General features: G+C 40.7%; 1 long non-coding RNA gene across 1 annotated transcript in view; it reads right to left on the minus strand.

Moving 5' to 3' along the window:
* Nucleotides 1-16,095: 16,095 nt before the first annotated feature.
* LOC132401794 (uncharacterized) overlaps nt 16,096-27,490 on the minus strand; it is a 54,281-nt gene continuing 42,886 nt past the window's right edge. The window contains exon 3 of the long non-coding RNA XR_009514719.1: nt 16,096-16,233. This is a non-coding gene — a long non-coding RNA (uncharacterized LOC132401794). The remainder of the gene's footprint in view (nt 16,234-27,490) is intronic.

Consider the following 27,490-nt stretch of genomic DNA (forward strand, 5'->3'; position numbering starts at 1 on the left):
GATGATTATTTTCTCATTTTACTGAAGTGATGGAGGATTTGCAAGCTAGGATGTTTACCGACATTTGTGCTTTGTGTTTTCTGCAACTGCTAATAAGCTGAATGTGCTCCACATTTCCTGCAGCAGGGCAAAAGGAAAGAGACTGATTGGTGGAATATTTAGATTTTAGTAAGTGGCTCTCAATTGGCAACAGGAGGCCACAAATGGCCTCAAAATTTTTGGACGAAGGAGTACTTATCTGCTAAAAATGCAGATTATTTACCAGCTGTGAGAGCCATGATTATATGCATATGTGATATCTACTGAAGCCTACAATGGATAATTCCTGAATATGGCTGGAGAGAAGTTGATGTGTGTTTGATCCGTGCCCACTTGATGTAATGCAGACAGATTGCTATTTTCATGATGCCTTGCGCACATTACTTAAACTTAGTTTGTATTGGCATCAGCTTAGCCTGATCACTTAAAAATGATGAAGGTTCAAGCAGTGCAGATTAGCTTTGCATAATGTATGCAAGGCATCATGAAAATACTTAGAGGGAAGGTGCATTATACCAAAAGGGTGTATGGAGTCCTATGTCAGCTGAATCTGAAGTGGAAGCTATTGTGATTGAACACCAACACTAGAGATTCAACAGACACTGGAAATCCAGAGTAACACACAGAAGATGCTGGAGGAAATCAGCAAGTCAGACCGTACTAATGGAAAGAAATAAGCGGTCAACATTTTGGGCTGAGACCGTTCATCAGGACTGGAAAAGAAGGAAGGAAGGAAACATGGTTGTGAATACCTGGGTTTTGACAGCTCACTGGATGAGTTAGTAGAGGAGTGGTAAGTCCAGAAAAAAGGCACAACCTTCCTTTTTTTTCAATCTTTTTATTAAGTTTCCAGTAGTGCACAACCTAATGAGAGTGGGTAAGGAAGCTAATGCTAGGATCCAGTCCCATGGACATTGAAAGCAGTGCTACAGCTTCCATCAGAAGCTTGAGGTAATTTCAAATACAAAGTCATCTTGCTACCTTGCATCTTCGATTGCCTCAGATTCTGAATACACATAGCTGCAGAGTATTGTATTCAAGGAGCCATGGGGCTGCACGGTAGTGTAGTGATTAGCACAAAGCTTTACAATGCCAGCAACTCAGGTTCAATTCCCGCCACTAACTGTAATGAGTTTGTATGTTCTCCCCATGAGCACGTGGGCTTTGTCTGGGTGCTCTGGTATCTTCCCATAGTCCAAAGATGCACCATTTGGTAGGTTACTCAGTCATTGTAACATGTCCCATGGTTAGGCTGGAGTTAAATTGGGTGTTGCTGGGCAGCATGGCTGGAAGGACTAAAAGGGGTTACTTCACACTGTAACTCACTAAATAAATAATTAAAAATAAATTAAAAGGTGGAGTCCACATTCCTAGTGGAGTGGCAATGGCTCCTTGGAACCCAAGGCTACTTCCCTCCACTTACCAGCCTTCATGATCCCTCACAATTACTACTGTCCATGCTGAGATAGTACTATCTTAAGTCAGGTCTCGGTGTAGAATTGCTCAGCTTCATTCTCCAAAGTCATTAACAGTAAATTCTACCAACAATCAGACCTCCTCCAACAGGATGGTGCTACTGTCAGTAATTTTGCATGCAAAATTGTACTCTTTTGAGAGGTCAGCAGGAGACGCTCATGGAGTGAGCACTGTTTCAAATTTGCTCCATAATCTTTACTTTTTTTTAACCTATGATCACCCTTATTTAACTTACTTTTACCTACACCAAAAGATTCTTGCTACTTTTTTGGACTTATCTTTAAGAGCTTATTGTGAATTTTTGAAGAAATGAATACAGAAATGGCTCTTAGATCTGGAAGGGCGAGAACCTGGGAAAGATTCTAACGGGAACGGAAAGAAGAAAAAGACCGATCCTAAGCACACTGGATTAACTTATGAAATGTTATTGGAGGTTTTAAATGAAAAATTTGAAGAACAACGACAAATTTTCAAACAAGATATAAAGATCTTTCAGGATTATATGGATAAGACGTATTCAGTAGTTAACCAGCAGCAAGCTCTAATCGCAACTTGGCAAGAGGATGCTTGGAAGTAAGACTTGATAATCGAAAAACCGGAGCAGAAATTATCTTCGACGATTAAACAGGTGGAAACACTTAAAGCCAAGAGTGTCGACTTTGAGAATCAATCCAGAAGACAGAACTTACGCATACTTGGTCTCCCGGAAGGTATTGAACAAGGGGACCCCTCGAAGTGCTTTGCTCAACTTTTAAAGGATAAGTTCCGTTCTGTATTCCCAGACAGTCCTCCATTACTTGATCGCGCTCACAGAATTATGTGTCGATCGCCAAGTGCTTCAGCTAAACCATCGGTTGTAATTGTCCGATTTCATTATGTGCATGTTAAAGAGCAACTGATTCGTGTGGCTCGGCGTGTAGGGATGGTCAAATTCCAAGAAATCAATTTTCGATTAGTGGAGGATTTTAGTCCAGAAGTAATGAAGGCAAGGCTTCTTTTTAAACCTCTGATGTCTGAATGTTATGAGAAAAATCTAAATCCTGAGCTCTTATACCCTGCAAAGCTCAGAATATCACCTCACAATGCATCTCGACGTGTTTTCTTTTCTACATCTGAAGCAAGAAGCTTTTTGAATGAGAACTTCCCTACTGCTACGGATTCTCATCTCTAATAAATGAGTGATTTTGATCGTTGCAAGATGGTTTTTCTTTCCAAAACCAGATTTTGTTTCAGGCTATTGGTGTAGGTTTACTCTATATGTTATACTCTAGTTAAAGTTTTTTTTTTGATGTACTAATCTTTTTATTTTACTTACTTTAATCACTGTACTTTATCTTTGGTCATTATGATTAATCCTTTGAAGGCAATTTTTTTTACTAAGATGGCGGTTTTTTCTTTAAAATATTTTTGGCTTTTTTTGATTTCGACATTTTTTTTTTCTCGTCTTCTTCCTATAATGCATTTCTTATCACAGTTTAAATTTTTTTTGGTTTGTTTGGGTTTTAACCAGATTTATAAGTTACTAGTGATTATATTCTTTTTGCTTTTTTTACTAGCAATTATATTAAGAAGTTTGGTTTTAGTATAGTGATTATTATTTCTTTAGTGTTTGGGTGGATCTTTTTTATCCTTTATATATGGAGTTGTCTTCTGCTGATATGGGGGTAGATTTAGTTTCATTCCCCTTTTTTCCCAGCCTTTTCCTGGCTGGGGAGATCTTTTCTCCTCTTGGGTGGGGGGTGGAGGATCTTTTTCTAAATCTTATGCTCTTCATACCAGTTTTTTTTAGTTTTGTCATTTGGGCTGATTTTAAACTACTAAAATGTTCACGATGTCATCACTTCCGTGTCCACCCCTTATTTTTGTTCCTCTTCCGGGTGCATGAGTTCATAATTTGGTTAACCCTTTATATAAAAAAAGGGTTGATTTCAGAAATATGGCTCAGACCATTAATTTTGTCTCTTGGAATACTAATGGCTTAAACCATCCGATTAAATGGAAAAAGATTTTCAAAGTATTCCAAAGACTGAATGCACATATTATTTTTGCACAAGAAACTCATGTGAGGAAAGAGGATAATTATCGCTTTTTAAGGTTTTGGTGGGGTCAACAGTACCATTCGAATTCGAATGCTAAAATAAAGGGAGTTTCAAGTTTTATTGACTCCTCTATTGCATTTGTCCAACACGATATTTTTTGGATCCGAATGGTAGATTTTTGTTAATTACTGGCTGACTTTTTAACAAAAAGGTTGCTATGGTTAATGTTTATGCTCCAAATGTGGATTATCCTGATTTTTATCCTTATTTTATCCTTTATTTAATCTAAATGAATATAAGTTAATAATGGGTGGTGACTTTAATTGTTCTTTAATTCCTTTGTTGGACAGATCTATATCTACTCAGACTTTACCTAATAAGACGACCACTTATATTAACTCTTTTTTGACTGTTAATGGAATTTTTGATATTTGGAGATTTCAGCATTCTAAGGACAAAAAGTTTTCATTTTGCTCACATGTTTATCATTCCTACTCTAGAATTGATTATTTTTTATTGACTCTTGTTTCATTCCATTGGTAATTGGTTGTAAGTATTGTTACGTCCGTAGCCCCCTCCTTTGTGAGAATCGCAAGATCACCGTTGGGTTGGGTCAAGGGGCCCAGGAAATGAGAGTGGGACATGCAAAATGCCTTGTTTCCCCAGCGATGTAAAGCTACGGGACATGGGCATTGTCTGCTGAAGACCAAGTTGTGTATTGAGTACTGTACTATTCATTGAAGCCCCTCAGGGGATGACCAGAGTGGGCCGGTTGAGGGATTGCATCATCCAAACCTGATTGACATCTGAGACTCCGTGAGGAAGTATAAAAGAGGGTCTGTGAAACAACCCCTTCAGATGCACCAGAAGAAACATTAAGCGACCACGTAACAGCAGGAAGTCATCTGAAGGAAGCCACGTTTGTTCGATTCCGTGGCTGGAACCATGGAAAACAGCTTTTAGCTAACAACGGGGAAGCCCACTCCCCTGACTCAACGGATTGGCATCATAAAAGACCTGGGGCAAGTTTAAACCGCATCACTTTTAAACCCAACAACGCTGCAGCTTGAACGAACTGAAAATGACTGTTATCTTTCTATCGGACAATACATTAACCCCTAGACAATGACAGAGCTATTTCTTATTGGTTATTATAATACCCGCGCTTAGATTTAGTATTGATGATGTATATTATCTGTATGTTTGCATTAATCTTATTTTTGTGTCCTTCATCAATAAATACTTTAAAAAATAGTACCATCAGACTTCAACGGACCTCTCTATCTTTGCTGGTAATTGATCCAGTTACGGGAATTCGTAACAAAGTTAGGGTTCTCGTCTCGAGATTTGACACCAAATTGAGAGGCCAGTGAATCGGGATTGTCAGTCCAAAACTTGGATCTGGTTATGCGGGTAGCCAGACGGGAAACCAGCAAAGATGAACGTGGGTGAATTTATAGAAAACCCGACTCTGGAGGCACTGGAGGTGACCTCCAAATCGGACTTGATAAAATTGGTGAAGGAGTTAAACCTCGCAGGGGTGAGGTTGTCAATGAAAAAGCGGGAGGTGCGAAGGGCAATAACTCAGTATTATATTGGGAAGAATGTGTTTACAGATGTGTTCCCAGTAGAGGCACCCGCTAGTGGGATGGCTCAGTTAGAGTTGGAGAAATTAAAGTTGGAATATGCAATTCAGTTAAAGCAGCTGGAGGCAGCTGAGAGAGAGAAAGAGAGGGAAAGGACCGAGAGAGAGCAAGAGAGTATGATTTGAGGTTAAAACAGCTGGAAGCAGATGAAAAAGAGAAACAGAGGAAACATGACTTGGAGATGAAGAAATTACGGCAGGAGCCACGAGTTCCGGGGTCAGACCGAGAGGAGCGGTTCAATGTTAGTCGAGAGTTGAGGCTAGTACCTCCATTCGAGGAGATGGATGTGGATAGTTATTTCTTGCTTTTTGAAAAGGTGGCCGTGAATCAGAAGTGGTCCAGAGGTCAGTGGGTGGCGCTGTTACAAAGTGTGTTAAAGGGGAAGGCACAGCGGGCATATATGGCGTTGGCCATGGAGGAGGGAGAGGAGGAGAGTTATGACAAAGTAAAGGCGGCCATTCTCCGGAGTTATGAGCTAGTACCTGAGGCCTATAGACAAAAGTTTAGAAATTTAAAGAAAGGGTGGAATCAGACGTATACCGAGTTTGCCTATGAGAAGGGTGTGCTCTTGGACCGGTGGTGCACTGCAGAGAGTGGGAGAGGATTATGGGCGTCTCAGGGAGTTAATTCTGACTGAGGAATTTAAAGTTTGTGTTTTGGAGGATATCCGGACGTATTTGAATGAGAAGCCGCATAAGTCCATCTCAGAATTTGCTAGGTTCACAGATAAATATGCCCTAACCCACAAGACCAAGTTTTCCTCGAATAAAAGCTCCCAGAGAGACCATGGGAATGATTGAGAAAGTCCGCTGGCTGAGGCAGAGGTCCTGCCGGAAGCTAGTGGTAAGGTTGAGGGGGAAAGACCAGACGGCCAGAGATTTCCGGGCTTGACCTGTTTTAATTGTGGAAAGGGGGGACTTCTTTGCATCTCGGTGCTTTGCTCCGAGGATAGAGACAGGAAAAGGGACAGCAGCAGTCCCTATCAGATGTGCCGTAGTAATCCGTAAATCAACAAGAGAGCCTCGGGTAGACAGAGTACGAGAAGGGTCTGAGACTTGTCTGTCACACGGAACCGTGTTGGTGAAAGAGGGAGGCACGCCAGTTCCAGTACGGATCTGGAGAGACACGGGGGCTGAGTTGTCATTGATTAGCAGTAAGGTGCTAGATTTTGGTCCTCAGACGGGAGAGGTAGCCCTAAGAGGCATAGGAAAATGGACCAAAGTGGTGTCCTTGCGTGGGGTCATTCTGAAATGTGAGCTGGTGTCTGGACCAGTGGAATTGGGGGTACTGCCAGAGATGCCGGGGGAAGGCGTGGACGTCCTTCTCGGTAATGACTTAGCGGGTGGAAAGATGGGTGCAGCTGTGAAGCTGACAACCAAGCCTGTGAGGGTTGAGGCCCTGCCCCAGATTCCAAGATCTATCCCGCATGCGCGGTCACTCGCAGCCTGCCGAGAGAGGCAGCTGAGAACGAGAGCAGTTTAAATCCGACCAGTTTTGAGTTGGCCGAGATGTTTCTACCAATATGGTACCACGAGGGCTTAGGGGGTGGTAAAACGAAGAGTAGTAAAGTGAAAGAGGGTAAGGGAGCAGAGGTAGATCTGCCCTTAGCAAGGAGAAAGGTCCTAGAGGCAGAAAATAAAGATGAGGAACCGATAGAGCAGTTAAGAGGTCCAGAGGTGGACATGGATGATCTGTCTGGTTTGGCAGAACTGTTTGAAGAAGTTGAAAATTCTAAAGGTGTTCCCTATAATGAAATGAGGGCAGTGCTAGATGAAAAGGGTGCCCTTGCCTTGAAGAAGTTTGCTGGGTTGGCAGGTGAGGTTGTTTCAGCCCGCGGGGTTGAGTTTACTCCGGAAGGGAGTTGCCCAGAGAGTACCTGGGAGGATCGGGGGAACTTAGAATTTGAAAAGGGTACGGGTATTGAAAGCCTGGAAGAGGCCAATATCCAGTTTGAGTGTGTCCAAGATGGGGATGCACGTGGTACTGAACCTAGTAACGGAGCTCAGAAAAAGTCTGAGGTATTTGATTCTGTGGAACGAGACGGCTGTCCTTGTGGTTCAGATAAACTTGGTTCAGTGAAGAAAGGGTTAACCTTGGTACTAGTGGGAAGAGAGAGTTCCCAGGTGGGTGTGCTCGAAGATGTGCTGGAAGTTAATGCGGAGTTCATAAATGGGGAGATAAATATTATCATTGAAGGAAACGGGAAATCTGTAGTTCCCAAATTGAATGAAGAAATTTTATACCCTGCCGATCGCTTACCGATTCAGCCGGAAGGTGACGGGGCCCCCCACGCTATTGTTATTCCAGAATGTGCTGTGAAGAGGCAGAATTTGAAATGCTGCTTGAGATTAGCGGTTGAACGAGAAACACATAGCCTGAAGGGTCCTGGTGAGAGGGTTAGCCACCTGTGTAAAATTAAAGAGTTGGGTGGAAATTCAGAAGCTGGTCTAAGTTTGGGACACGGTGTTGATAAAATAATTCCTATATCTCGCCACCTTACCCAAGCTCCCCATGTGGGAAGTACCCGGAAATGAGGCGAGGGTTAATGGGAATGCCATTTTTAAATAGCAAAGCCAGTTGTACAGGATTTCAACACAGCCTGTGAATAATAAAGACAACCCCCTTGAATCCTGCCTGTTCAGTTTGAAAACGGCAGAAAGATTTGTAGTTCCATAAACTTTTGTAGATGCACAGAAGGTGAGATCACACCTCCTTAGAGTTGTTGCTGAAGGAAAGAAATAAAAAAAATAGGTGGTTATTGAATTGAAGTCTGATGCTACAAGACTTTAGTACGGTACACGATGTTAAGATATTGAAAAAAGTGACACTGTAATCATTAACTGTTTAGATACTGAAGTGAATGTATCACTGTATTACTCTGTAGAAAAAAAACTTTGGTGTTGTGTTAGATTCCAACACCCTGTAAGACACTGTATTCGTTTTTTCCGATGGTAAAAAAAACGCCCTGAATAAAGGGGATGTTACGTCCGTAGTCCCCTTCTTTGTGAGAATCGCAAGATCACCATTGGGTTGGGTCAAGGGGCCCAGGAAATGAGAGTGGGACGTGCAAAATGCCTTGTTTCCCTGGCGATGTAAAGCTACTGGACATGGGCATTGTCTCCAGAAGACCAAGTTGTGCATTGAGTACTGTACTATTCATTGAAGCCCCTCAGGGGATGACCAGAGTGGGCTGGTTGAGGGATTGCATCATCCCAACCTAATTGACATCTGAGACCCCATGAGGAAGTATAAAAGAGGGTCTGGGGAACAACCCCTTCAGAAGCACCAGAAGAAACGTTAAGCGACCACGTAACAGCAGGAAGTCATCTGAAGGAGGCCACGTGCATTCAATTCCGTGGCTGGAATTGGTGGCTGGGACCACGGAAAACAGCTTTTCGCTAACAACGGGGAAGCCCGCTCCCCTGACTCAACAGATTGGCATCATAAAAGACCAGTGGCAAGTTTAAACCACATCACTTTTAAACCCAACAATGCTGCAGCTTGAACGAACTGATAGTGACTGTTATCTTTCCATCGGACAATACATTAACCCCTAGACAACGATAGAGCTATTTCTTATTGGTTATTATTATACCCGCGCTTAGATTTAGTATTGAGGACGTATATTATCTGTATGTTTGCATTAATCTTATTTTTGTGCCCTTTATCAATAAGTACTTTTAAAAATAGTACCATCAGACTTCAGCAGACCTCTCTATCTTTGCTGGTAAGTGATCCAGTTACGGGAATTCGTAACAGTATGATATTATTGCCATCTCTGACCATGCTCCATTAGAACTTTCTATTAAATTTATGGATACAGCTTCTAGTGCTAGACAATGGCAATTTGATTCTACCTTATTGCAAGATCCGGATTTTATTAAATTTATGAAGGAACAGGTCGATATCTTCTTTTCAACTAATTCCACGGATGATATTTCTTGCGGAACACTTTGGGACACTTTTAAAGCATATATACGTGGACAGATTATCTCCTACTCCGTTGGTCTGAGAAAATACATTAAGAAGGAAACTCTTTTATTGGTTGATAAAATTAAAGAGATTGACAAGAAATATTCGACTACTCCTAATAAGGAGCTTTACAGACAAAGGGTTGAACTTTAAATGGAACATAGTTTATTACATATATCTTCGATTGAAAATCAATTAATGAAAACCAGATCAGATTTTTATATACGTAGTGATAAATCAGGTAAACTGTTAGCTAGTCAATTGAAGAATGCTTTGGTTAAACGTCAAATTACTAAGATTCGGCAGCAGAATGGGGATCTGACAGTTGACCATGATGAGATAAACAAATCTTTTCAAGATTTTTATACCTCCCTGTGTCATTCTGAGTTCCCTCATGATTATAATACCATGTATGATTTTCTTGGGAAATTGAATTTTCCAACATTTATCATCAGATGATCTTTCAATATTAGAAACCCCTATTATGGATGCAGAAATTGAAGGGATTATTTCCTCTGTGAATTCTGGGAAAGCACCAGGTCCAGATGGGTATACAGTAGAATTTTTAAAAATGTTTTTCTGCTACTCTTTATCCTTGGTTATGCAGGGTTTTCGAAGAAGCAATTAGATTGGGTAATCTGCCACAATCTTTTTATAGAGCTTCCATTTCTTTAATATTGAAGAAAGATAAAGACCCTACTGACTGTGCATCCTATAGACCAATATCTTTATTGAATGTAGATTCCAAGATCTTTTCCAAGTTATTGGCATCCAGGCTGGAGAAGGGTTTTCTTGGATTATCTCGGAAGATCAAACTGGTTTTATTAAAAATCGCTATTCTTTTTTCAATGTTAGGAGATTATTGAATATTGTTTATACTCCTTCACATAGCACTTCAGAATGTGTTATTTCATTAGATGCAGAGAAAGCATTAGATAGAGTTGAATGGCCATACTTAGTAAATACTGCGCTTGAGAAGTTTAATTTTAGTCCAACAGTCATTTCCTGGATTACACTGATATATCATACTCCAGTAGCCTCGGTGCTTACTAACAATCGAAGATCTCCCTTTTCTCGTTTATTTCGGGGTACTAGACAAGGCTGCCCTCTTAGTCCATTATTATTTGATATTGCTTTAGAACCCTTGGCAATTACTATCAGAGAATCACAAAACATTTTTGGCATTAATCGCGGGACGGATATACATAAGCTATCATTATATGCAGATGATTTATTATTATTATTATTTATTTCTGATCCTGAGAAATCCATTCCTGCAGTTATATCATTGTTGGCTCAATTTAGTAATTTTTCCGGGTATAAATTAAATCTTAATAAGAGTGAATTGTTTCCTTTAAATGGACAGGTTCCAATTTATGGAAATTTACCTTTTAAATTAGTTAATGACTCTTTTATTTATTTAGGGATTAAAATCACAAAAAACGATGAGGACTTATTTAAGGTTAATTTTTTACGCCTAATCGATCAGATTAAATGTTTGTTTTCTAAATGGTCACCAGTATCTTTATCTCTGATAGGTCGGATTAATGCTATTAAAATGGTTATTTTACCTAAGTTTTTACATATATTTCAAGCGGTACCAATTTTTATTCTGAAATCTTTTTTTGCTAATGTTGATTCAAAAATTTCCTCATGTATATGGCAGAATAAAAATCCTAGATTAGGTAAAAAATATTTACAGAAGGCAAGGAAAGAAGGTGGATTGGCATTGCCTAATTTTAGATTTTATTACTGGACAGTCAATACCCGATATTTGATATGTTGTTTAAAGGATTGGGATTTATCGTTTAGCCCTCAATGGGTGAACCTCAAATTTAAATCTGTACAAGGATTTTCAGTGGGTTCTATTTTAGAGTCTTCTCTTCCCTTTGCTCTTTCTAAATTGCAGAAACGAATTGACAATCCGATAGTTAAACATACTTTACGTATATGGTTTCAATTTCGGAAATTTTTTGGGTTGACTCAGTTTGTTTTAAATATTCCTATTGGATCCAATTGCTTTTTTTATCCTTCTATTATAGACCAAGCTTATTCAGCTTGGAAGACTAAAGGATTACTATGATTTTCCGATTTATTTTTGGATAATTGTTTTATGTCTTTTGAACAATTATCTAATAAATATAATTTGCCTGGATTTAATTTCTTTAGATATTTACAGATTAGGAATTTCTTAAATACTGTACTTCCTACCTTTTCAAACCTTGTGTCTTCAGGTATTTTGGAGAATTTGTTTGAACTAAATCCTTCTCAGAAAGGGCTAATATCAAAACTTTACAATATAGTTATGAAGATACGTTCAGAGCCCTTCTATAAGATTATAAATGATTGGGAAAGAGAACTTAACCTTACTATCCCTATTGAGAATTGGGATAAAATTCTTCAATTAGTTAATACAACATCTATATGTGCTAAACACTCATTAATACAGTTTAAGGTTGTGCATAGGGCTCATACGTCCAAGGATAAATTGGCTCATTTTTATTCCTATATAAATCCTATTTGTGACAGATGTCATTCTGAGATAGCGTCTTTAACTCATATATTCTGGTCGTGTCCGCTTTTGAAAAAAAATATTGGAAAGATATTTTTGATATTATTTCCACGGTATTGAACATTGATTTACAACCTCATCCTATTACTGCAATTTTTGGTTTACCTATGATGGACTCACTCCATTTATCCTCTTCTGCTTGTCGAATGATTGCATTTCTTACATTAATGGCTAGAAAATCTATTTTGTTGAATTGGAAAGAAGTTAATCCTCCTACCGTATTTCATTGGTTTTCTAAAACTATGTTATGTCTAAATTTAGAAAAAAATGAGAAGTGTTGTATTTGATACTTCTATTAAATTTGAAAAGATATGGCGACCATTTATTCAATATTTTCATATGATGTAATATGACCCTGTTCCAAGCCTATTTGTTTTTCCAGTTTTGATTTTACATATGTTGAGAGGATCGGAGTTGATGACACTGATGATTTTGTATTTTTGTTAGATATTATAAACAGCCCTTTTTTTCCCATTTTTTCTTTTTCCCTTTTTTCTTTTTTCATTTTTTTCTTATTAGTTATTAGATTGTTAGATTAGTTTTTTTGCATATTTTTTTTCATTTTTCTGTTTTTTTTTAGTATATATTATGATATATCTAGGTTTGCCTTGCTTATTGGTTACTTGTATCGTCCATGATTTGGGAAGACTCATTTATACTGTAACTATTGCTTATGTATTCTTTCATGTTCAGTTGAAATGTGTATGTTTGTAATTCCATTATCTATGTATCAATTTTATTATGTTGATATTAATAATAATAATAAAAAGATTGAAAAAGAAAATTGTATTCTTTCTTTTGTTACTTTGGTTGGAATGCTTATTAAGGATTTGTCCTGTGAATTTCGAACAAACAGCAAAATGCGTTATTTGCATCAAATCAAATCAGCTGTGATTGTGTTGGACAGCCAGTAAGTATCACCACACTCCCAGCACCAACATATGATGCCCACAACTCACTAACTCATACCCACCTGTATGCCTTTGGAATTTGGGAGGATCCTGTATGTGCTAGTTCTTTGAAATAACCATTAACAAAGGAGATCAGGAATTTCATGATAAAAAGCTGTGCAATGTTACTGAAATTAATTTAATTATTGAGTTCTTTAAATGTTCAAAATAAATTTATTATCAAAGTATATAAATGTCACTATATACAACCCTGAAAATACAACCATTTTCCTCCAACCATTTACATTAGAACAAGAAAAATACAATAGACTTAATGAAAAACTACACACAAAGATGGACAAACAGCCAATGTGCAAAATAAAGCACAGCGAACACAAACCAAATGTAATAAATAGATATTACAGAGTACATGAATTGCTTGAAAGTCAGTCCATAGGTTGTAGAATCAGTTCAACGTTGAGGTGACAGAAATAATCCACACTTGTTCAGGTGCCTGATGGTTGAAGGGTAGTAACTGTTCCTGAACCTTGTGCTGTGGGACTTATGGCTCCTGAACCTTCTTCCTGATGGCAGTAGCAAAAAGAGAGATAGTGAGGGACCTGATGGTGGATGCTGCTTTCTTGTGGCAGAGCTCTTTGTAGATGAGCCAAATGGTTGAAAGTGCTTTTCCTGTGATGGACTGGGCTATTCCCAGCACTTTTTGTAGGGTTTTCCATTCTTGGACATTGTTGAGCCTGACCCGCTTGGGTTTCTGCTGGTTTCCTTTTTCTTCTGTACCCTTTTGTTCCTCCTCTTTGCTCATGGTCCTCAATTTCGTATGTTACTGCAGCTGGCAAGGGGCTGCCGTGATATAGGTCCACTTCCATTACATCTCCGCATATCCTGAAACACATTTGTCTAGATCCTGCGCTACTCCTCCAGAGCAGACGAGGCAGCTGGCCATTGTTTCACTGTGCCATTGCAAACTCACACGACGTGGAAAGTTGCATTCTCAGCAACCTTTGCTGACTATTTACTTACCTTAGATTTAAAAAATAACTATATTAGCTCCCCTTGAATGGGTGGACTTTGTGAACCCCTGCCTCCCCTTTTGAAGTAATAATGGACACTCTGCGGAGTTTGTATGATGTGGAAGCAGGAGAGCCTTCTTAGCCAGCAGTTCTGATGCTGTAGCTGCAGAAGGTGGCAGGTATAGTCTTAGAGCCACAGAGAGAGAGTGGGAGAGTAATATGGCACAGAAATAGGCCCTTCAACCCAACATGTCCATCCTCACCAAGATGCCCATCCAAGCTAGTCCCAGTTGTTAGCCGGATATCCCCCTCAACTTTTCCAATGCATTCATCTGCTGAAACGCCTTTTAAATGGGTTGCAGGTTACAGTTACCACAGCCATTTCCCCGACCAGGCCCGATTCCTATTGCTGTCCATAAGGGGTTTATACGTTCTTCTTGCAACCACATGGTTTCCTCACAGATGGTCTGGTTTCCTGCCACGTCCCAAAGATAACCATTACAGATATGGTGCTGTGGGCATGCTACATTGGCACCGGAAGCACGGCAACACTTGTGGCTGCCCAGCAGAGTCTTCAGTGATTTGATTAGATGCAAACGACATGTTTTGATAGTTTGATGTACATATGACAACAAAGCTAACCGAAATCTAAAAGCAATGTTGTTATGGTCCCTGGCTGAACCACCTCCTTCGGGAACGCAGTCCATGTATGCATGACCCGCTACATGAAGAATTTACTGCTTTTAAATCTTCTCCCTCTTACCTTAAGCCTGTGTCCTCCAGTTCCTGATTGCCTAGCCATGGAAAACAGACTGTGCATTCTCCATACCTAGGGCTATATGGTCACCCAATGCTACAAGGAATGAAGAATGAAGTCCTAGCCCTTAGCTCCTGGTGATATTCTCATGAGTTTGGGGATCCAGGCAAACAGACAGAGGGAATCAATGCAGAGACCAAAGCAAAGGTTAGTTACCAGGGAACTCTGGATAGAGTATGGGAAAACCAAATGCAAAGGACACAAAGGATACTAGATTCTATAAGGGCAATGAGCGCAAAAAACACTTTATCTGAATGCCTGTGGCAAGTTCAGTGAACTTGTGGTGCAAATCAGTACAAGGTAGTATGATTTACAGACATATAGTTGCAGGGTGGAGATGACTGGGAATTAAATATCCAAGGGTATCAGATTATATGGAAGTTAAGAAAGGTGAAATCAGGAAGTATTGATTCTATCTCAGTAGAGACAAGGAACAGAAAGAGAAAAAGATAACAAATCACAAGTGTGAGTTGACCACGGATTGCCGAATAATAACATCACAGTGGTGCGGAAAATAAATCAAGAAATATCTGATGCTTGTCGGAATGAGACAGTAATTGTCCTGGCAGATTTTATCTTGCACATAGATTGAGTGCATCAAGTTGGTCAAGGCAGTCTTAAGAAGGACTTCAGATAATACATTCTTGATAACTTCCTTGAACAGTATTTTAATGGCTTACAAGGGAAAATGCTATCTTCATTCTTGTCAACGAGACAGGTAAAATTAACGGACTTGGTGTTAGGGATCTGCTTGAAAAGCGTGATCACAGTATGAACTTCTCATACAATTAGAGAACAATATTTTGATCAATGTATTATGGCTAAACAAGGAAGATTACAACAAGATGAGGGAGGAGTTGGCTAGCACAGTCTGGGAATGCAGGACTATATTGTGGGATAGTTGAGCAACAGTGGAAAATTTTCGGGGAGACCTTTCACAGAGAAAAATTTTAAAAAAGCAACAAAGAACAACAAGCAAGCAATAAGGAAAAGGAAGACAGATAGTGAATGTAATCTCACAGATAATAAACATTGTTACTGTTATCAAGTCAAGTTTTATTGTCATTTCGAGCGTAACTGCTGGTACAGTGCATAGTAAAAATGAGACAACATTTTTCAGGACCATGGTGTTACATGACACAGTAGGAAAAAGCTGGACTGAACTACGTAATAAAAAAAAACACAGAGAAAGCTGTAGTGTTCTCGCACAGGTGTAAAAACTCTGAACTAAACACTAAGTTTAAACCATAGTCAATGAGGTGCAATCCCAGCAAGATTAACCGCTTACTGTTCACTCTTCCACATTAATGTATGGTGAAAACTGTTGATAAAACAATACAAAATATATACAGTATTTGTTTCCTTCTTGGCATAGCATTTACATTATAAATACTTGCAAAAATAAAACTACAACAAACTATATTACATTAAAGTACAACATACAGTCAGAATCTACCTACACCATTGACTGGCTTTAAATACAGTTCAACAACCATCCACAACTCTTTAAATAACAAAGAACATAAACTTTATCAACCGTCATTACTCTTAACAGAATCAGAGTTAACATTTTTACTTCAACATATCAATTATCTTATGAACTTACGGCATTGCTTCTATGATGTTTCTAGTGCATAGAAAGAAAACTTTTCTCGCGCTGATCCTGTACACACAAGCCCACTCCTTCCCATTTCTCCAAACTGGTATTTTCCCACAAGACGCAGAGAAACCAAGTGTGATGTCATCATATGCTGCGATATATCACAGACAACAAATTTACTTTCAACAACCTAAACTTTAACTAGAAAACAATTACAAATTAATTACTAAAGCAAAAATATAATAAACTAAACAAATGCCTTAAGGGCAACACAAAAGCTACACTAGACTACAGACCTACACTTGACCGTATAAAGTGCATAAAAACAGTGCAAGCATTACAATAAATAATAAAGAGGACAGTAGGGCGAGGTGTCAGTCCAGGCTTTGGGTATTGAGGAGTCTGATAGCTTGGGAGAAGAAACTGTTACATTGTCTGGTCGTGAGAGCCCAAATGCTTCGGAGCCTTTTCCCAGATGGCAGGAGGGAGAAGAGATTGTATGAGGGGTGCATGGGGTCCTTCGTAGTGCTGTTTCCTTTGCGGATGCAGTGTTTAATGTAAATGTCCATGATGGCAGGAAGAGAGACCCCGATGATCTTCTCAGCTGACCTCACTATCCGCTGCAGGGTCTTATGATCCAAGATGGTGCAACTTCTGAACCAGGCAGTGATGCAGCTGCTCAGGATGCTCTCAATACAACCCTGTAGAATGTGATGAGTATGGGGGGTGGGAGATGGACTTCCACAGCCTTCACAAAAAGTAGAGATGCTGCTGGGCTTTCTTTGCTATGGAGCTGGTGTTGAGGGACCAGGTGAGATTCTCTGTCAGGTGAAGTCCAAGAAATTTGGTGCCCTTTATGATCTTTACCGTGGAGCCGTCGATGTTCAGCAGGGAGTGGTTGCTCTGTGCCCTCCTGAAGTCAATAACCATCTCTTTTGTTTTGTTCACATTAAGAAACAGGTTGTTGGCTCTGCACCAGTCCACTAGCTGCTGCACCTCCTCTCTGTAAGCTGACTCGTCATTCTTGCTGATGAGACCCACCATGGTCATAGCATCGGCGAACTTGATGATGTGGGTCGAGCTGTGTGTTGCAACACAGTCGTGGGTCAGCAGAGTGAACAGCAGTGGACTGAGCACACAGCCCTGGGGGGCCCCCGTGCTCAGTGTGATGGTGTTGGAGATGCTGCTCCCGATCTGGACTGACTGAGGTCTCCCAGTCAGGAAGTCTAGCATCCAGTTGCAGAGGGAGGTGTTCAGGCCCAGTAGGCTCAGCTTTCCAATCAGTTTCTGAGGGATGATTGTGTTGAATGCTGAACTGAAGTCTATGAACAGCATCTGAACGTATGTGTCTTTTTTGTCCAGGTGGGTTAGGGCCAGGTGGAGGGTGATGGCAATGGCGTCGTCTTTTGAGCGGTTGGGATAGTACTCTAACTGCAGGGGGTCCAGTGAGGGGGGCTTGATATGCCTCATGACTATCCCCTCGAAGCACTTCATGATGATGGATGTAAGTGCAATGGGATGGTAGTCATTGAAGCAGGACACTGAAGACTTCTTCAGCACGGGGACGATGGTGACGGCCTTGAAGCACTTTGGAATGGTGGCGCTGCTCAGGGAGATGTTGAAGACGTCAGTGAGAACATCTGCTAGCTGGTCTGCACATCCTCTGAGCACTCTACCAGGGATGTTGTCTGGTCCAGCAGCCTTCCGTGGGTTGACCCTGCACAGGGTTCTTTTCACGTCAGCCACGGAGAGACACAGCACCTGGTCATTTGCAGGAGGGGTGGATTTCCTCGCCGCCACATCATTTTCCATCTCAAACCAGGCATAGAAGTTATTCAGCGCATTTGGGAGGGAGGCATCACCTGCACAGTCAGGTGATGTTGACTTGTAATTGGTGATGTCCTGGATTCCCTTCCACATGCGCCGCTGTCCTGGAAGTGACTGTAGATTAGCTGGGCATATGCACGCTTTGCCCCTCTGATGGCCCGGGACAGTTTGGCCCTTGCTGTCGTTAGAGCTGCCTTGTCGTCTGCTCTGAAGGCGGAGTCACGGGACCTCAGTAGCGCACGCACCTCCACAGTCATCCATGGCTTCTGGTTGGCACGTATAGTGATGGTCTTGGACAGAGTAACATTGTCAATGCACTTGCTGATGTAGCTGGTCACTGATGCTGTGTACTCCTCTAAGTTGGTAGAGTCGCCATCGGTTGCAGCCTCCCTGAACATGTGCCAGTCAGTGTGCTCAAAGCAGTCTTGAAGAGCAGAGATGGCTCCTGCTGGCCAGGTTTTCACCTGCTTCTGAACCGGTCTGGAGCGCCTGACGAGTGGTCTGTATGCTGGGATTAGCATAACAGAGATGATGTCTGAGTATCTGAGGTGGGGGCAGGGCTCTGCCCAGTACCCGTCGGGGATATTTGTGTAAACCAGGTCCAATGCATTCTCCCCCCTTGTTGCAAAGTCCACATATTGATGGAATTTGGGGAGCACTGACTTAAGGTTCGCATGGTTAAAATCACCGGCGACAGTAAATAGACCATCAGGATGTGCGCTCTGCAGTTTGCTAATACGGTTCACAGAGCGCCTCCTTAGCATTAGCGCTGGAGGGAATGTAGACACCGAATATAAGGAAAGAGGTGAATTCCCGTGGCAAATAAAATGGTCTGCATCGAACTGCCACAAACTCCACTAACGATGAGCAGTGTCTGGAAACCAGCACAGAGTTCTTGCACCATTCCGTGTCGATGTAAACACAGACACCACCACCGCGGACCTTACCGGAGACAGCTGCATCTCTGTCTGAACCAAACAAAGCTAGCCCGTCTAGCTGGATGGCAGCGTCCGAAATCCTATCAGTGAGCCATGTCTCTGTGAAGACATACGCGGAGCAAACTCTGTACTCCCGCCGAGTATTACGTTGGAGTCGGATGTAGTCCATCTTATTGTCCAGGGAGCGGACATTGGAGAGCAGAATGGACGGGAGAGCCGGCCGGCTAGGGTTTGCTTTCAGCCTGGAACAGACCCCTGCCCGTTTGCCTCGCTTCTGCTTCCTTGCACATCGCTTTCGACGTCTCCATCTCCATCTCCGGCTCCCAACATCAGGCAAGTCCGAGGATTGTAGGCCCGTCCCCCTCAGCAAGCCAACATCGAGTAATTCAGCCAGCAGATCTTTGTGGAGGTTTGTTTTTGGATGATCTCTGTATTATTGTAGTATCTGGCGATGGTGGATAGCCGCTCTGTTATCCATGTACCCTAATCGAAAATTGTGTATCAAATTTAAAATAGAAAATTCAATTAAAGTATCACCAGGTCTGAAAGGCTGCTGCACTGCCTCATGGGAAAAAAAAGCAAGCAGAAACAGGCTAAAGTGGACATTAGTTGATGAGATGGGGCAATCAACATTGGGTGATGTGGAATTGGCTGAGACTTTGAATGCTGGAGGAAAATGCCTAACATGCTGAAGAGAGATGTGATAGGAGATGAGTATCTTAACATAACTGCTGTCGCTAAAGAGGGAGTGATAAGAAAACTCGTGAACTTAAAGGTAGACCAATCCCCTGGGCCTGATGAAATGCATCCCAGGTTATTGAAAGAAATGGCAAGGTATAGCAGATACACCTATGAAAAACTATTAAAGTTCTTTGAACTCTGAGCAGGTCATGGCAAGTTGGAAGACTGTGAATGTAGCATTACTGTTTTAAAAAAAGGATGTAGGCAAAAGAAAGGTAACTATAGGGCGGTTAATTTAATGGCTGTAATTGGGAGAATGTTTCAAGCTATCAGTAAGGAAGAAATATTTGTAATCAGAATCTGGTTTATTATCACCGGCGTGTGTCATGAAATTTGTTAATTTAGTAGCAGCAGTTCAATTCAAAGCTTAATATAGAAGCAATCAATCAATTAATCAATTACAGTATATGTATATTGAATAGATTAAAAATCATTCAAAAACAGAAATAATACATATTTAAAAATTGAGGTAGGGTTCAAGTGTTCAATGTCCATATAGAAATCGGATGGCAGAGAGGAAGAAGCTGTTTTTGAATCACTGAGTGTGTGCCTTCAGGCTTCTATATCTCCTTTCTGATCGTAACATTGAGAAAAGGGCATGCACTGGGTGATGGAGGTCCTTAATAATGGATGCTGCCTTTCTGAGACACCGCTCCCTGAAGCTGTCCTGGTTACTTTGTAGGCTAGTACCCAAGAGGCTACAACCCTCTGCAGCTTCTTTTGGTCCTGTGCAGTAGCAACCGTGACCCCCGCCCCCATACCAGACAGTGATGCAGCCTGTCAGAATGCTCTCCATGATACATCTAGGGAAGTTTTTGAGTGTTGTTGTTGACATGCCAAATCTTTTCAAACTCCTAAAGAAATATTGTCGCTGTCTTGTCTTCTTTACAGCTGCATCGTTATGTTGGGATCAGGTTAGATCCTCAGAGATCCTGACACCCAGGAACTTGAAACTGTTCATTCTCTCCTCTTCTGATCCCTCTTTGAAGATTGGTACGTGCTCCTTTGTCTTATCCTTCCTGAAGTCCACAATCAGCTATTTTGTCTTACTGACGTTGAGTGCCAGGTTGTTGCTGCAGCACCATTCCACTAGTTGGCATATCTTACTCCTGTACACCCTTTCATCACCACCTGAGATTCTACCAACAATGGTTGTATCATCAGCAAATTTATAGATGGTATTTGAGCTATGCCTAGCCACACGGTCATGTGTATATAGAGATTAGAGCAGTGGGCTAAGCACACACTTCTGAGGTGAACCAGTGTTGATTGTCAGCAAGGAGGATATGTTATCACCAATCCACATAGATGCGGTCTTCCGTTTAGGAAGTCAAGAATCCATTTGCAGAGGGAGGTACAGATGCTCAGGTTCTGTAACTTCTCAATCAAGATTGTGGGAATGAGGGTATTAAATGCTGAGCTAGAGTCGATGACATTGGTGTTTGTATTGTCCAGGTGGTCTAAGGCAGCATGAAGAGCTATTGAGATTGTATCAGCCACTGACCTATTGTGGCGATAAGCAAATCGCAATGGGTCCAGGGCCTTGCTAAGGCAGGAGTTCAATCTAGTCATAACCAACTTCTCAAAGCATTTCATCACTGTAGATATGAGTTCTACTGGGCAATAGTCATTAAGGCAGCTCACATTATTCTTTTTAGGCACTAGTACAATTGCTTCCTTTTTGAAACAAGTGGGAACTTCTGCCTGTAACAGTGAAAGGTTGAAAATGTCCTTGAATACTCCCAGCAGTTGGTTGGCACGGGTTTTCAGAGCCTTACCAAGTACTTCATCAGGGCATTCAGGCTTATGAGGGTGCACCCTTTTTAAAAACAGCCTAACATCGACCTCTGAGACAGAGATCACAGGGTCACTGGGTACAGTGGAGATCTTCATAGCTGTAGTTATATTCTCCATTTCAAAACAGGCACAGAAAGCATTGAGTTCATTTGGTAGTGAAGCATCGCTGCCATTCATGCTATTGGGTTTCGCTTTGTAGGAAGTAATGTCTTGCAGACCCTGCCAGAGTTGTTGTACATCCAATGGCACCTCCGACCTCATTCAAGATTGTCTCTTCGTCCTTGAGATAGCCCTCCACAAGTCATTCCTAGTTTTCTGGTACAGACCTGGGTCACTAGACTTGAATGCCACAGATCCAGCCTTCAGCAAATGACATACCTCCTGGTACATCCACAGCTATTGATTTGGGAATGTACAGCAAGGCTTTGTAGGCACACAGTCTTCCACACAGGTTTTAATGAAGTTGGTTAGCTGGATAGAAGTGATTCCATCAGGCAAACACACAATAGATTCATGAAGGGCAGGATTCTGATGAATAAGTGGAGTGATATCTTTGACGATGTAATAACCACAATGGATCGAGGGGAACAGATGGATGTTGTATACTGGATGTACCAAAGGCATTGGATAAGAAGCCCCATAAAAGACTTATTTGGAAGATAGGGATGAATGGAGTTAGAGGTAATATAAAAGAATAAATCAAAGATGGGTTAACAAATAGAAGGCAGCAAGTTGAGATAAAAGGGTGTTTCTCTTGTTCACAGTCTGATGAATGGAGTGCCCCATTGGTTGGTGCTGGGCACGCATCTGTTCTCAATATACATTCACGATTTGGAAGATGGAACCGAGTGCAGCGTATCTAAGTTTCCTCATGACACTAAATTGAATGGAAAGCAAGTTGTGCAAAGAACTTGGAGAGTCTTCAGAGAGACATAGATAGGTTAAGTGAGTGGGCAAGGGACAATGTTGACAATTGTGAGGTCACCTACGTTAGAAGGTAAAAGAGAAGATCAGATTATTATTTAAATGGTGAAAGACTGCAGCACGCTGTTGTGTAGAGGGATTTGGGAGTATTTGTGTATGAACTGCAAAAGGTTGGCTTACAAGTGCAACAGGTTATCAAGAAGGCAAATGGAGTGTTGGCCTTCATTGCTAGTCAGATAAAGAGTAGGAAGGATATGCTGCAACTGTACAAGGTACTGATTTTGGCTTTCTGGCACTTGCAATTTCTTTTTGTGTTTGGCTTGCTGCTGAATCTGAGGTTAGGTTTTCAGCTTTTATTTCTGAGATACAGCATTCAAGTGTGTAACAAAATGGGATATGATGTACTCAATGCCTTCATGTGAATGTATTAAATGCCTTTTTTACTTTCACTTCAGTGACTGTAATCTATTAGACTAATTAATAATCACACAGGTATTATTTTTTCTTTTCTGGATGTAAATCTTTTCTTCTGCACTCTAAATCAGCAGTGCTAATGTACATTGCAGGGAATTGTACAAAAACCGTCAGTGATGTTTTATGCATTAAAATCAAGCAATTAAAACAAGCTGCAGTGTGCCCATAAAGACCTCACTTTGAATAGAATTGGCATAGCACTGTGCCTGATAAACAAGTTGCATTCTAAATCAAACTACTGACCAAGACAGTGGTACCTTCCCATGTGTACAGTGTAACCCAAATTTAATCTGTAGAGGGCAAGCCTATTCACTATTCAGATACTCCTGTTGCAATTCTCAGAAATACAAACACTTATTGAAGTCATTGGCCTTTACACAGGACATAAAAAAACAAGAAATATTGTAACCTGACAGATGTACATTATTTAAAAGCTTACCTTTATGAAAGATTGACATCTCTTCCCATGTACTCACCTCTCCAAGTTTTAACTTCCTGTAGTAGCAATTTGGTCCTGTTAGTTACGAAATGGCAATCATGTCCACAAACGCTGCAATTTACCTCTCCCGATGCCATAAATATAAAGCATTAATGCAATCAGTTCACTGAAGAGAGGCTTGTTACATCAAGAAATTCCACAGTTTTGCATATGTATGCACGGAGTGGGCAGACAATTTTCTTGCGTGCAAATAATTTCTGTCCATTGTTTGAAGTTCTTGTAATCAGTAATGGACTGTATAAATGTGATTGCATTAGTTCTAACTGAATTATAAGAAAATTACAAAATTGCTGGGTGAAATCAGTTATTAATAAATTATCCTCAGAAAACTGTGCCAAATTTTCAGACGTGTTGATTTTCTTACACAGGTCAAAACATGATGACACAACATAGTTGCATGATTTGACGAGTATTTGTAAAGAGAACACTATCATGTCAATTTAGGTGGTATTGACAGACAAGCGTGTTTCAAACTTGAAACTACTTATTCAACCAGAGGTCCATGCTTCATGGATGTTCTGATCTTTAAATGGAGTTCTCAGGGGTTAGCAATTTTAAATAGATTCAGTCAATTCCCCCATCAGGAGAAGAGCAGGAATTTATGTCCATAAAGTAGGTTATTTCTAGAAGAAAAGGGGAGTAAACTAAAAGCAAAATACTGTGCTTTTATAGAACTGTGATTCTATGAATTATGAATTAAAGTACTGAAATACTCAGCAGAGCAGTCAGCATTTGGAGGGGGAAAAAGCAGAATTTTCTTCTTTTATTTCAGGAATACCAATCTAAATAGCTGGCATAACTCTCCCGATATAAACCTGGCACCTCATTACATAATTAAAATCTAATTGCAGTTTGAGACGTCGCCTACAGCTAAAGGCTACTTTATTGGGTACGTCAGTGCAGCTGCAAATAGCTAATCAGCCAATCATGTGGCAGCAGTCAATGCATAAAAGCATGCAGATAGTCAATGGGTTCAGTTGCTATTCAGACCAAACATTAGACTGGGGGAGAAATCTGATCTAGGTGACTTTGACCATGGAATGATTGTTGATGACAGGCAGGGTGGTTTGACTATCTCAAAAACTACTAATCTCGTGGAATTTTCAGACAATCCAGTCTCTAGAATTTACAGAGAACGATGAGAAAACAAACAACAACCAGTGAGTTGCAGTTCCGTGGACTAAAACATGATGAGGGAATGAGAGAAGGCAGAGGAAAAAGCCAGCCTGGTTCAGGCTGACAGGAAGGTTACAGTAACCCAAATAACTACTGGTTACAACAGTGATGTGCAGAAGGGCATCTCTGAATGAACAACATGTTGAACCATCAATATACGTTCAGTGGCCACTTTAATAGGTACCAGAGGTAGTGGGCACTGACTGCCGTGGGACCTACTTCACTAGTATGTAGTAATGTTCCAGTCAAGTATTGAACACAAAAGAATGTCAAATTTGTATGTTGATTAATCTAGACAAAATGAGCGTTGTTTTGATTTTCCAGACTGTTGCTGGACTGCTGCAGACCAGTCACTTGCAAAACCTTCCTTCCCACACATTTGCTGACATGCTGCTGCAAGTAATCTAGCCACCATTCCTGAGGATAATGACCAGTGCACAGTACCTGTCAGTTCAAAATACAATACAGGACTCCGACTCACTGGGGTCTGTCAGTATACTCTACAGCTCTTTGTCCTAGAGTCCAAACTGACCCTAACTCTGAACTCTTTCCTTACAGGATAGATACTGCCATGGATGCAGCGAGTGGGAATAAAAGGAGTTGTTTCTGGTTGACTGCCAAAAACTAGTGGTGTTCCTCAGGGGTTAGTATTGGGATGACTACTTTTCACATTGCTTGTCAATGATTTGGATCATTTGTGGCAAAATTTGTGGATAGTACAAAGATAGGTAGAGGGGTAGGTAGTGCTGAGGAAGCAATGTGATTGCAGAAGGACTTAGACTAATTGGAAGAATTGGCAAACAAGTGGCAGATGGATTACAGTGTTGGGAATTGTATGATAATGTATTTTGGTAAAAGGGACAAAAGTGCAGACTATTATCTAAATGAGGAGAAAGTTCAAACATCAGAGGTGCAGAGGAACTTGGGAGTCCTCATGCAAGACTCCCAGACGATTAATTTACAGGTTGAGTTTGTGGTAATGAAGGCAAATGCAACGTTGGCATTCATTTTGGGGGAATAGCATATAAAGATAACGAGATAATGCTCGGGCTTTATAAGACACCAGTCAAGCCGCACTTGGAGTATTGTCAACATTTTTGGGCCCATATCTCAAAACGGATGTGCTGTCATTGGAGACAGTCCAGAGGAGGTTCATGAGGATGATTCTACGAATGAAGATTTTAAACATGTGAGGAGCAGTTAGCAGCTTTGGGCCTGTGCTCACTGGAATTTAGAAGAATGCAGGGGATCTCATTGAAGCCTATCAAATGTTGAAAGGACTAGATAGGGTGGATGTGGAGTGGATGTTTCCTATAGTAGGGGTATCCAGAACTAGAGGGCAGAGCCTCAAAATTGAGGGTAACCCTTTAGTACAGAGGTAAGGTTTTTTTAGCCAGAGAGTAGTGAACCTATGAAATGCTCTGCCACAGACAGCTGTGGAGGCCAAGACCGTGGGTATATTTAAAGTGAAAATTAATCATTTCCTGATCAGTCAGGGCATCAAAGGTTACGGCAAGAAGGCAAGTGTATGGGGTTGAGTGGGATTCAGGATCAGCCATGATGGAATGGCGGAGCAGACTCGATGGGCTGAGTGGCCTAATTCTGCTTCTATGTTGTATGGTTATAGTCCCTCTCATTACTGAGGTGTTTATGCCACAGAACTTGCTACTCACTGGGTGCTTTTCAATTTTCAATTCATTCTCTGTGATCTTTAGAGACTGTTGTGTGTGTAACTCCCAGCAGATCAACCGTTTCTGAGATATTCTATCCACTCTTTCTGGCACCAACAATCAGTCCATAGACAAAATCAGATTTCTTCCCCATTCTTATCTCTTGTCTGAACAAAAACTGAACCTCTTGGCAATGTCTGCATGTTTTTATGCATTTGGTTGCTGTTATGTGATTGACTGAGTTTATACATATCTGCATACGGGTGTTCCTAACAAAGTGGCCATTGAATGTAAATGATTAATGAGCTATATAATGCTTTCTAAAGTAGTATATATGCAACACCACAGTGGCATTCAAAGTGTGTATTGTATTGTTGGAGATATCCTTATTCTAATAGATTTGCTCTCTCAATGGAGCTTAAAAGATTTCAAGATATTTATGTCCTACCTTGCACCCTGACCAATGTTTATCTCACAGCTAACATTGTTAAGGAAATGGATTAACTGTTAAATATCTTATTGCTGCTTGTGGAGCTTTGCTATGCAGAGCTAATGACATCACTTGTTCCATCAGTGCCCGCAGTTAAAAATAAAATGGTTGTGAATCATTTTCAGACACTTTGGGGGTAATAAAAGGCCTACCTAAAATGTAACTCTCTCTATTTTGAGGTCAGTGCTATGAATCTGTAGATTGATATTCCTTTTGACATGCTCCTTTTTTAAATCTATGATTGAAGCAATATTTTTTTCAGAAGAGCGGTGGAATTGCATGCATGATATGTCCACGTACTTCATCGGTTCTCCATGTTTCTATATTCTCAATATTTCTTACACTACCCACAGTCAGAACAAACAACATGTGCATTGCACTGATGTAAGTGCGTAAATCTGGCAAAATAATTGGCTCCTCTTACACGTCCCGGCAATATTTATAACACCAAACTGAAGTAAGAATGACCTCAAGAGTTAAAGGAGGAAACAGATGTGAAATAATTGTATGCTCTCTCTGTGTCAGTTTTAGCAGATAGAACTAAAACTTGTTAGTGACACTCGTATGATAATAGAGTTAATATATGCAGAGTTATTGAAACTATCAGATCAGATGGATATTATGAATGTGGGAAACAATGAATAACCTAAGAGATTAAAATCCTTCTGTTCTTTAGACATGCAGAGTTATCTCTATTAAGAATTGTGAATCTGTCTGTAACATTCACCCTGCGTCATCATACTTGGATATTACGTATGACACTGAGTGAATATTACATTTTATTGAGATGCAGTGTGGAATAGGCCCTTCTGGCCCTTCAAAACCATGCCGCACAGCAACATACAAGCTTAATCACGGGACTAGCCAGCTAT

The sequence above is a fragment of the Hypanus sabinus genome, chromosome 1 (assembly GCF_030144855.1).
Source record: "Hypanus sabinus isolate sHypSab1 chromosome 1, sHypSab1.hap1, whole genome shotgun sequence".
NCBI classification, from domain to species: Eukaryota; Metazoa; Chordata; class Chondrichthyes; order Myliobatiformes; family Dasyatidae; genus Hypanus; species Hypanus sabinus.